We start from the raw sequence: 12,369 nt of genomic DNA, 5'->3' as shown, positions 1-12,369 counted from the left end.
TCCTCCTCAAAAACATAATTTCTATCTGGAAATCAACAATGCTGAACAAAATTACTATCTCAAAATTTTTATTAGATATATTTCAGGAAATGGTGGGCATGGAAGGGGTGTTAGTTGCCTTCCAATCACTTTCAACTATTAAAAAGGGCACTAGCCATTCCCATTTCCAATCAAATGAGCCCTTTTCAAAGTTTCTACAACAACTTTTTTGATACCAAGTGCCCTGGTATAAAGGAAAAAAATAATAAATAATACATTGTGCCAACATTATTCTTATATGCCCCCAGGGCATAACTTAAAAACCCTTGCCCTGAGGGCCCTGGGGGGGGGGAGGTGTCCTCCTCAAAAACATAATTTCTATGTGGAAATCAACTATGCTGAACAAAATGGCTATCTCAAAATTTTGATTGGATGTATTTGGGGAAATGGTGGGTGTGGAAGGGGCATTAGTTGCCTTCCAATCACTTCCAACTATTAAAAAGGGCACTAGCTGTTCCATTTTCCAATCGAATGAGCCCTTTTCAAAGTTTCAATGGCAAGTTCTCCAATACAGAGTGCCCTGGTATGAAAAAAATAATAATAAATGAATAAATAATATATTGTGCCAACATTGTTCTTTACTTAGGCAGCACTATTGTGCTGCCTATGATGAGAAAATGTTGAGATGGCTAGAACACATTCTGCATATTAAAGATGGTATTTTTAGGTACAAAAAGCAGATCACCACAGAATGGGATGGGGAGGGCTATAATGCAAGTTTTATGAGAAACAAGAACTACTTGGGAGGGTATACTGAAGAAGGCCTATAAAGTTGATCATTACAAGAGGGGGGGGGGGGTAAAGTAAAGTGATGTGCTTTTGGGAATTATATAAGTAAATATTTGAAAGTAGTTTTCAGGATTATATAGTGTTTACTTCTAGAGAGGACAACCACTAAAGTAGAAGCATTCTTTGCTGAAATAAATTTCCTGCAGTCTACTGACTACAGAAAAACTGGAAAAAGAAGGAAGGAAGTTAAGATACAGGTTCTATCTTGGCAAAATATGTTGACTAGGATTATTTTCCATATTATCAAGTAAGAATTGTTTTCTTAACCTATTTCCTTATGTAGAGGACCAACCCTACATTTATTCCATTATTTTTAAGAGATAATAACAATAGAATAAAACATGACAACCAAATAAAGGAGTTTAAGAGAAGGTTTGAGGAAAAATTGGCTGAGGAAGTTAGGAATAACCCTAAATCTTTCTGGTGTTATGCTACTCAATAATGTAGCAGCAGACACACAGTCCCAGATATCCTGCACAACAGTCAATCAGTTGCTGATCCTCAGCTCAAAGTTGAAATTTTTAACCAATATTTCTCTTCTGTTTTTTTCCTCCAATTCCAGTATTGTTTATCCCACACCTCCTTTATATGATGTACCACATAAGATGTAAGGAAATTATGATTACTGATATACTGGTTCTAAAGGAACTTACAGCCCTCAAATTTAATAAATCTGGCAGTCCAGAGGGCATTCATCCACATATCCTTTGAATGTTGTACAGTTTTGTGTGAACCTCTTTCCCTGCTGTTCAAGTTATCATTAAATCTTCCCAGACTACCTCTGGATTAGAAAACTGTGCATATCATTCCTGTAGTATTATGTGATGCCTTGCTTTATGCTTGTGGTTGTGCACCAGCTTGCTATTATGTGCTTATGCTTATTTGCCTTGATGCGCTTATGCTTGCTTTGCTTTGCTTATAGTGTTCTTTATTATAGGTGCCTGGGTATTAAATAAAGACTTATCTACCAAACATTACATGGTGTCAGAAGTGAGTGACCAGTAATGGATGTCAACCAGCCAAGTATCAGTTGGGACTTGCTGTGTGGAAACGATTTGAGCAACATGCTTGTCTTATGTTTGCTGGCCCCTTATCTGGAAAAACTGAGAAGATCATGTGTGCCTACCTACTTATTTGGGTAGGAGACAAGAGAAGATAGATATTTAATACCTTCACCTTCATTGAGAGTGAAAAGGACAAGCTTGAGCCATACCTGACAATAGAGAAATGTTGCATGTTTGAAACAACCCAGGCACAGCTAAGAATGTTTGATGAAGGTAGCATAAAAAAAGAAGTTGATTCTATTCACAAAATCAATTGCTGTCCAAGCAGAAGAAAAGACAAGTTCAAGACCACCAGCCCAAGATCTAGAGAATGCTACTTCTGTGGAGGCAGCTACAGCCCTAATCATTCATGTCCTGCAAAAGGAAAAACATGTACAAAGTGCCACAGGCCTAACCATTTTGCATGCATCAGCAGAAGCAACAAGGTCATAATGTAGTTTCAGGCACCAACAACACACTTGAAAACTCTGATGATGAGGACAAGATATTTCTGCATGAAGTCTCAGAAACAAATAACAAGGAAGAATCCATAGTTTCCCTCACAATTAATGCCCAGTTGCCAGTTGTTTTTGAAGTTGACACAGGAGCACAAGCAAATATCCTTCCTAACAAGTATTTTGACATGCTCTTGCCAAAGCAGAAACAACCAAGGCTAGGCAGAAGCTTACTAGTTACTGTGGTGGCAGGATTCCTGTTCAAGGAACATGTACTATGAGCTGTACCTATGAACAATCAAGGCCTTCCAACCAGCAGTTCTACATTGTAGAAACAGACTTGGTTCCCATAATTGGCATCAGATTAAGCTTGGATCTGAACCTTATTAAACTGATTATGAATGTCAACTCTGCTGCAAGCACTGAAGTACCAATCTGCAACTCTGTTTTGGAGGTTATTACCTTAAATTACCTTAAATCGCATCTTCTAGCGACTAAGGTTGCAGGAACCTGTAGATGTCGCAAGGTAGTATTGACAGGAGTTCGTTGCACAATTCATTAATGGATCATCACATCCTACACGTATACAGGACAGTTGAATATCACACACTAATAGACCCTAGTGGTGGATGCAGGCTCATCCCACTGCGTCCTCCATGGCTTGTTCCTCCAGTCATGGTCAACGCCAGTCTTGAAGCTGTTAACTGAAGCTGCGGAAACAGTTGAATCGCTCAGTGAATTCCACAACGGAACAACGCGATTGGTGAAGAAGTTGTATTTCTCACGCTTTCTGCTGAATCTTTGGCGGAGTTTTATGGGGTTACCTCGCGCTCTGCTAGACTGGTCCTGTTCGAGAATGGGCTTGATAACACTGCTGTTCATCAACTTATATGCCAAAATTACGTCCCCCTTTTTCTACGGTAGGTCAGAGTTTGCAAATCAAGCTTTTCTAGGCGTTGCTCATATGGGATTTGTTGGTTGGCAAATGGGAGCCTAGTAGCTCTTCTCTGGACTTTTTCAAGCAACTCTGCATCGCATTTAAAGTGGGGGTTTGCAACTGCCATCTCAAACTCAAGATGAGGGCGGACAAGGGCTGTGTAAAGCTTCTTAATGACCCTGGGGTGGCGACTAGTCACTGATCGCTTGATTAGGCCTAGGATCTTGTTTGCCTTTGCGGCTTGAGTTCGGCAGTGACTATGGAACTTCAGCTTATTATCTATGATTACCCCGAGATCACGTTCTTCCTCTGTGCTTTGGATGGGTGTTATAGCACCAGTAGAGTCCAACATATGGTAGCTATGGCAAGGGTTGTTCAGTCCAAGATGTAAAACTTTACATTTGCTTGGGTTAAACTCTAGTGTCCAAGTTGAGGCCCATTGGCAGAGGTTTGTTAAGTCTTGTTGCAGGGCATTGCAGTCTTCGTCAGAAGCGGCAGGTCCAAAGAGTTTGGAATCGTCTGCATATAGTTCCAGCAGATTCTGGACAACCTCAGGAGCATCATTAATGTAGAGGTTGAATAAAGTCGGGCCCAACTTAGTTCCCTGTGGCACACCACTTCTGACATTTACTGGTGCCGAGTACACGAGGTTTCCGTTGTGGTCGTAGACTGCAGCAATCTGGATTCTATCAGACAGAAAGCTATGGATCCACTGGGCTACGTCTACATCAATGTGATATGCTGACAGTTTAATCATCAGGTACCGGTGGGACATTTTATCAAAGGCTTTTGCCTGGTCCAGTAGGAACACGTCTACAGGGGATCCCGATTCGATAACCTCAGTGATTGATTCATAAGCTTGGATCAGGTTCGTTTCAATGGACATTCCTTTTCTAAAGCCATGTTGGCCGCTGTAAAGGAGACCATTCCTTGTCATGTGAGCTATAACGGCATCATTGACAATTCCTTCAATCAGCTTAGCAACGACTGAGGTAAGGCTTATGGGCCGGTAGTTCTCTGGCTGGCTTCTGGAACCTTTCTTAAATATTGGAGTTATTGTTGCTGTACGCCAATCAGGTGGTAGTTTCTTTGTCTTCAAAGACAGATTATACAAGGAGCAGAGCGGTTTGGTGACTATATCAGAGATTTCTTTGAGCAGCCTGGGATGGATGCCGTCTGGTCCTTTGGCTTTGTTAGGGTCCAGCTTTGATAGTCTTTTCTTAACCTCTTCAGTCGTGATGATGAGTTTCGGCATAAGATGTTCGATATGTCTGGGGTCAGGACATGAGGGTTCAGCTGATGAGTCTGAGGAGAAGTTCGAAGCAAAGGTAGTGTTAAGCAAGTTTGCTATAGCTTCTGGGTCTTCCAACTTTTTCCCTTCAGCGTTGAATAAGAATGGTATTGATCGCCTGTTCTTATCTTTCTTGGACACATACCTCCAAAATCGTTTAGGGTTTTCCTTTATACTAAAGGCTATCTTCTCCTCATATTCTGCCATAAAATGCCTAGTTAGATGTCTCAACTTATTCCTGGCTCTGGCATAATGCTCCCAGTGTCGTGTGCATACACACTTCTTGTACTTCGAAAGTGCCTTTTTCTTCCTGTTCATGGCTCTTTTAATGGGTCGATCTATGTGAGGCAGTGTTCTAGGTGCCTTGACAAAAGACGTTGAAGTACAAAGCTGCTCAACATGGAGGACGGCGTTCTTGAAATTTAGCCAGGCTTGCTCTATATCATCACTGTTAGTCACTTGATCCCATGCAACCGCCTGTAGTATTTCCCTGATCCTGCTGTAGTCGGTATACGTTCGTGTGGTGCAGTTGTTTGGTGGTTGACTTATTAGCAAGTCATGGGAAATACAGAGGTGATCGCTAGCGCCAATGGGGGGCAGGTAATCAGTATTCACTAGCAGTCCTGGGTTGTTAGTGATTGTCAAGTCTAGTAGAGATGGTATCTGGTTGTTTTTGTAACGGGTTGGCTGATCAATTAATTGGTACAGATTATTGTTGCCTAAATAGTCCACAAACGGGTTAGTTGCAGTTGAACTTTGATGGTAACCTGCTCCATCCACCCACAAAATATCAGGCATATTTAGATCTCCAATTAAAATAAAATCTTGGTTACAATGCTTAGATGCATGATCAGCTAATTGAGTAAGAGCCCCATAAGAGGCAGCGGCATCTGGGCTGCTTGGGCTTCTATAAACGCATCCTATTAGAAGTGGGTTCCCCCCAATAACAATATTAACAAAAACACTCTCAACCCATGGGGAATAATCATGATTCAAAGTCAAATCTCTGACCTGTAATACATCCTTCACATAAACAGCAACGCCTCTTCTGGGGTGAGTTGAGAGATTCGAGAACAGGCGATATCCGGGGATCATGATATGATCATCTTCCAGTGGGGTAGTAGAGTTCTTGGGGGTCAGCTCGCAGATACACAACACATCGTATTCTTCAGCAGTAGTTGTAAGTTTTAGTTCAGGAAGCTTATTTGTCACTGTATCAATGTTCGTGTAAAAAAGCTTCAATAATTTCTTTTGACTAGTCTGTGGAGGGTTACTATAATGTATCACTTTTGGCAAACTCTTGAAACTAATGTCTGATGAGCTAGGGCTCGAGCATGAATGGAAAGCACAACTATTATTGCCACTCTTAAATGAATCACTATCATCGACACTACTACAACTGTGGAAACTATTTACATATGGGCTATCCTCAGCAGGCAGTGGGCACATTAGTGCTCCATCGCTGCCCCGTTTTTTGAAGTTTGGATTTGTTTTCGTTTCTCCCTTTCCGCCTTTGTGCGGTCAAAGTGAAACTGCACAGCACCCTTCAGCTCCCTCGACTTAGTCACAATCTCCTTTTTTATCTTGTAGTTATCAGTGAGGAAGAGGACAAGTCTAGGTCGGTCACCTGGTTTCGGTGGATTGTTCCCGAGCCGCTGCGGCTTCAAGATTTTGACAGAGGGCAGATTGTATGACTGGGCAAGATGATCCTGAATAAACATCAGAATATCAGCTGCCTCTTCACATGATTCAGGAACTCCGTAAACTACGATGTTGAGCTGCCTTTTCTGTCTCTCTCTGTCCTCACGGATGATCCGTCTAACATAACTTTCAAAGTTCTTGGTAGTATCGCTCTGACACCGGTTCAGCCTGCTAGTAACTATATCTTCTAATTTGGATTCAACTTCTGCTAGGGTGCACGTGCCTGCGATCTCACTTTCTAAGTTAGAGATTTTGCTGTTAATGTTCCCCAGTTCTTGTTTAAGATCTTGCTGAAACCGATCCAGAGAAGAGGTCACAGCTTTTGAAACGGTAGCTTCGATAAGCTTTTGTGTAGCATTTGAGCCAAGGCTGCTATTCCCAGTAACCTTACATACAGGACAGAACCACTCACAGGTGAGGCTGTCAGTCATTTTGCAAAATAGTTGGTATTCTGATTTTGAGATTCCAACGCAATCTATGCACAGCCACTTATCACAACCATCACAAGACAAAGCTTGGGACTGTTCATCAAGTTTGCGTCTACAGCTACCACACTCATCTTCATTTTTCTTTGGGCTTACCCGGGTTCTCTTGCTTGTTGACACTTTCGGCGGCATTTTCTTCTATTTCTTTGCTGAGAACTCGGCTGAGAACAAAACCACAGTACAACGCCAAGCGATCAAAACTTGGCGCCCGGGTTAAAATTTAAAAAGGCACGTGGGCGGGCGGTCACGTAGGCACTTTTATCGCGAGCTTAAGTTCGATAATTGCACAGGATTCGATAAAAAGAATAGTCAAAACTGATCAGCAAGTATATAAAATAGTCTATGTCCTATTTAATTTTCCAAAAAAACTGTTCTAAGATTTCACTTGATCCACTCTCAAGGACGCCAAGGTCAACACAAAGGATGTAATTTCTACAAGTTACACACCTTCGTATTCTGTGGTCCTGGCGAATAATATGCCAATATGCTTTCTAAATACACTTCTCAGCCAATATATTTTCTAATTTGAAGTTCTTTTTGCCCTGAAAGTTCTTGAGGTAGACAAAATGTGGGAAGTGCAATACTCAAATCACCTATTCCCAGCAGTTTAAGGATTAAATCCCACTGGTACCAACTCGGCCTCTTGTTTGTTTGATATTGCTCCCTTCTGCACAAATTATCACCAAAAGTACGCAGAACAAATCATCACCAAAAGTACGCAGAAAACGGAAGGCCAACGTAATCTGTGGCGTTTTTAATATTTATCGTTTGGCAACTTTGCTCCGTTCCTGACTGCAAATTCAGAAGAAGAAGAAGCTTGGCTTTATTTACAAACAGCCACAGCTGTTCGATCAGCTGTTTAGATGAATTGAAACAAAGGGTAGGTCCCTTGGGAATTAAAATAAAAAAAAATTCTAACTTCAAAATCCAGGTAAACAAAGTGACACACCAAGGGAATCCACTTAAAATAACACCTAGGTACAAATATAAGCAGTTAAGGCAAAATATGGGTAGAAATAAATAATCTTTCTCACAGAATTGGCCAACAGTCCTTTATTCAATTTCACACAACCCTGTTGCTGCTGTGTTATGCTCTTTTGAGCATAACATTTGCTCAAAAGAGCTTAATGATGAAAAGAGTTTAAATTAAAGAGTTTTATTAAAGAGTTTAATGATGTCTTTGAAGGGTTAGGAAAGCTGGATGGCAACTGCCATTTTTATTTGAAGGATAGAGCCATCCCTAATGTTCATGCTATAAGGAAAATTCCAACAGCTCTTTCCAACAAACTTAAAGCAGAGCTTGATAAAATTGAGAAAGATGGTGTCATTGAGAAGGTGACAGTCCCTACTGATTGGGTCAACTCCATGGTAGCCATTCAAAAGAAAGATGGCACTCTATGCCTCTGTATTGACCCTGTGGATCTCAATAAATCCATAAGAAAACCCCACTACCCTATTCCAATGCTAATCTACATTCAACACTATCTTTGGAAGATACCATTTCAAGTGTATACCATTTGGCATTATATCAGTACAGGGCAAAGTCCAGAGGTGCATTGAGGAAGTGTTTGAAGGTCTCACTGGCTTTGTAGTTATCATATACAATCTGCTAGTTTTCAGTTCAACCCTGGAAGAGCATAATCAGTGTCTTGTTGCTGTCTTAAAGAGGGTACAAGCAAAAGGGGTGAGGTTCAATTTCAGTAAATGTAAATTTGGTGTACAAGAGGTAACATACTTTGGCCACATGATTGGCAAAAAAGGGATATGTCCCAATCCAGAGAAGCTATGTGCAACTAATGCAATGCTGAAGCCAGCAAACAAAGAAGAGCTGACCACCCTCCTAGGAATACTAAATTACTTAGCCAGATACATCCCTAATCTATCAACAAAATGCAAGGACCTTTGTGACATCTGCAAAGACAAAGAATTTGTTTGGGAAACAAAGCACAATGTTGCCTTAAAACAATAAAGGGCTCCATTGTGTTGCACCTTCATTTCTTTAATCACCAAAGTACCTCAATTGACCTGACAGTTGATGCCTTGTCACATGGCCTAGGAGCATACATCTCAACAAATGGAAAAGGCAATAGCATATGCTTCATGAGCCCTTATGCCTACCAAGCAAATATACTCACAGCTAGAGAAAGAGCTTTATGCCATTGTATTTGGCTGCCAATACTTCCATCACTACATTTTTGGAAGTCTTGTAGATTGTTTAACTTCAAAAAATGGATTTATAATCAAATAATAGGTTTGAAATCAACATTTTAAGCCTTTTTTATACCCAAAACTAGAAATTTTGGTAAATTTGCAAGTGGCACTATAATTTAGCTAGGATGAAAGATAAAATGTCATTTGATGCCTTTATTATGCTCTTTCATAATACAATAATTGCTTCTGATGCAAATTGCATCTTGAGCCCTTAAAGAGGCCCCAAAGGTATTTTCTATAAATTATAAAAGAACATAAAAAAGTATGAAATGATGTTTTCACTTTTATCCTAGCTAAATTATATGGCCTACTGCAAATTTACCTTGAACTTTAACACCCACACATGTACCCCTAATAAGAAAACAGGTACCATGAATTGGAATATACCCTGAATTGTTGATGGCAAAGTTTCAAATTGCTAAATTCAGTGCTATTTTTGCTGACTGCATTTTAAAAACTTTAAACAGTAGGAAAATGGTTTGAACTGAATTGCTTAATAAATGAGGTTTGAATTGCTGTAAATAAGTATTTTTGGGATATATTACTCTTGAACAACTTATTCATAAACTAGTGATATATTTTAACCACTTTTCAATAGCTTAAATAGTGTTGATAACTTATTTGTGTGGTTACAAAACTGAAATACCTTTGGGGCCCCTTTAAGGACTCAAGATGCAATTTGCAACCGAAGCAATTAGCCTATAGAATTCTGAAAAAACATAAAGAAGCATCAAATGACATTTTCACTTTTATCCTAGCTAAATTAATGTGCCAGCTGCAAATTTACCAAAATTTTTGGGTCATTTTCAAGGGTTCAAAAAGGGCTTAACTTTGAATTTGCAAAAGAAGTAATTATTATGTTCTTAAAGAGCATAAAAAAAGCATTGAGTGGTATTTGTAAGTCCATAATATGAGCATCAAAATACTTACCAAACCAAAATTTAATTTTTTTTTTTTTTTAGTTTTTTTCATAGCCTATAGGCCTATCCTAGGTCTAGGCTATTTCTACAATCATCAGAAGGCCAGGGTCCATTTTTGGAAGAGTTAACACATGGTATTTAGAAATAGGCCTAGCCTAGCATATAAATAAGGGTAAAATTTTAATTTGTTTAGGCTAGGCTACTTCTTTCTATCTGGAAGGTAGGCTAGTTGATTCAAGTGAATAGGTAGCCTATAAGCCAAGAATTGGGGCTGTTGACAAGAAAAATGTTCACAAAATAATTCTTACTTCATAATATGCAGAATAATTGTAGTTAGTAGGCTACATTTGCACATTGTGAGGGAGTTAAGCACAGTGAAATTAGGTTATAGTAAAAATATAGGCCTACAGCCCAAATTGTATATATTTCTCTAGACTTGCACCCTCTTGTTTAACTCAACTTTAAAATCTAATACTACAAATCCAATCATGCAAGTGTATATTACTTACAAAATTAGGAGAACTATTGTGACAAAATTTCCAAATATTATGACTTAATCCTTTCTTTAAAAAGCAGCATTTTCAGCTATGATTACTAGAAGGCAAGAAGGTTTTCAAAACATTATTAAAAGAAGCTGTTCACATTTGGCTAGCCAAAGAAAGAAATTTAAAATAAAAAATAATCACATTGTAAATGCCATTTGGAACTGATCTCTTTGGTGTGACTTCGTAAGATCAGCCAGAGTGGACACAACTCACAAAGGGTATCTGGAGAAATCTGGAAGGGGGTACTTAGGAAACGTCGGAAGGTTTCCCCCAAACCCCACAATAAACTCCAGGCAAAAGGCAAATAATCAAAAGGTCAGTATTTGCACTACATGGGCAATTATTCAGAATACAAAACTTTTCTTTATCGTAATTCTAATATAATTAGCGTTTAAGTGTTTAAATAAATATAGATTATGCAATAGTAGGGGCGAAACAAAAAATGTTAAAGATCTATTTATGACAACAAATGACTCTCAGGGCCAAAATTCTAGGTGTGCATCTATTTGATTTTTTAAACCAACAGTAGCAGGATGGATTTTTGGGCCGCCTTGGTCACAAGTTAATTTCTAGGTGCCCTAATCTATCAACAAAATGCAAGGACCTTTATGACATCTGTAAATACAAAGGCTTTGTTTGGGAAACAAAGCACGATATTGCCTTAAAGGAAATAAAGGGCTCCATTGTGTCACACCTTCATTTCAAACGGCCTAGGACATACATCTCAACAAATGGACAGGCAATAGCATATGCTTCTCGAGCCCTTACGCCTACCAAGCAAAGATACTCACAGCTACAGAAAGAGCTTTACACCATTGTATTTGGCAGTCAATACTTCCATCATTACATTTATGGAAGGCAAGTCAATGTGTTCAATGATAATTGCCCTCTTGAAACTATCTTACAACAGCCTTTGCACAAGACCTCAGAAAGACTACAAAGGATGATGCTCCAGATTCAGCCATACAACTTGAGTTTGACTTACCAACCCGGCACTGAAATCCCAGTTGCTGATGCATTATCAAGGCTTCACCTGTCAGACGTTGACAAGGCAAGGCAGAGAGAACTCGAAGCGTATGTACACCAAGTTGTCAAGTTTCTTCCAGTGAGAGATTCAAAACTGCAGGAAATCCGCAACCAGTCTAAAGAAGACCCCCAGCTAGTTGCACTCAGACAAATTATCAAAACTGGCTGGCTAGTTTGCTGCAATCTATGTCCTAGTCATGTACTGCCATTTTCAAACACGAACTGTACATCAATGACAAAATCATATTCAAGGGAGACACGATAGTCGTACCAGCATGTCTGAGATCCGACATGTTAAAACAGCTACACGCGTCCCATCTAGGGGTGGCGAAAACTAAACAAAGAGCCATGATGCTCATCTACTGGCATTGACTGAACACAGACATAAAAAATCTGATTGTCAGCTGCTACACATGCCAAAAAAACAGCATGAGTCTACAAAAAGAGCCACTAATCTACTCACCAGTTTCAGTTCTCCCCTGGCAACAAGTTGCCTGTGACATATCCTTTTGGCATGGAGCCAGATACCTCCTAGTGGTGGACTACCATAGTAGCTTTCTTGAAACTGATCTGTCTCATGAATTAACATCTGCAGAAGTCATTTTTAAACTGAAGTTGCATTTTGCCCATCATGGCATACCCCAGGTCATGATGTCCAATAATGGTAGACAATTTGTGTCCCAAGAATTCAAGAGGTTTGCCAGAGACTGGGGATTCAAGACCAATATACCCCCAGTCAAATGGATTAGTGAAAAGACTATCCAGACTTGCAAGAGCATCATAACCAAGGCAAGTGAAAATGAATTGGACCCATACCATAGAATTCTGGAATACTGTAACACACCAATAGATGGTTTAGCTGCCCCCTTACAAATACTCATGAGCCGCCAGCTCTGCTCAAAACTGCCATGCACAGAAAAGCACTTG

General features: G+C 39.7%; 1 protein-coding gene across 3 annotated transcripts in view; it reads right to left on the bottom strand.

Annotated features, from left to right (window-relative positions):
- Nucleotides 1-10,447, bottom strand: part of LOC148949664 (corepressor of RBPJ and splicing regulator) — a 52,327-nt gene extending 41,880 nt beyond the window's left edge. For 2 of the 3 annotated variants that reach the window (XM_089093654.1, XM_089093652.1), the window contains exon 1: nt 10,381-10,441. The gene's annotated coding sequence lies outside the window, so the exon portion shown is untranslated. Of the gene's footprint in view, nt 1-10,380 lie in introns of all 3 variants that reach the window. The other variant, XM_089093653.1, reaches the window with a different exon arrangement.
- Between the last annotated feature and the right edge of the window lie 1,922 nt (nt 10,448-12,369).

The sequence above is a fragment of the Artemia sp. Qi Xiang Cuo genome, chromosome 8 (assembly GCF_049724085.1).
Source record: "Artemia sp. Qi Xiang Cuo chromosome 8, ASM4972408v1, whole genome shotgun sequence".
NCBI lineage: Eukaryota > Metazoa > Arthropoda > Branchiopoda > Anostraca > Artemiidae > Artemia > Artemia sp. Qi Xiang Cuo.
This window is presented reverse-complemented; position numbering and strand designations above follow the sequence as displayed.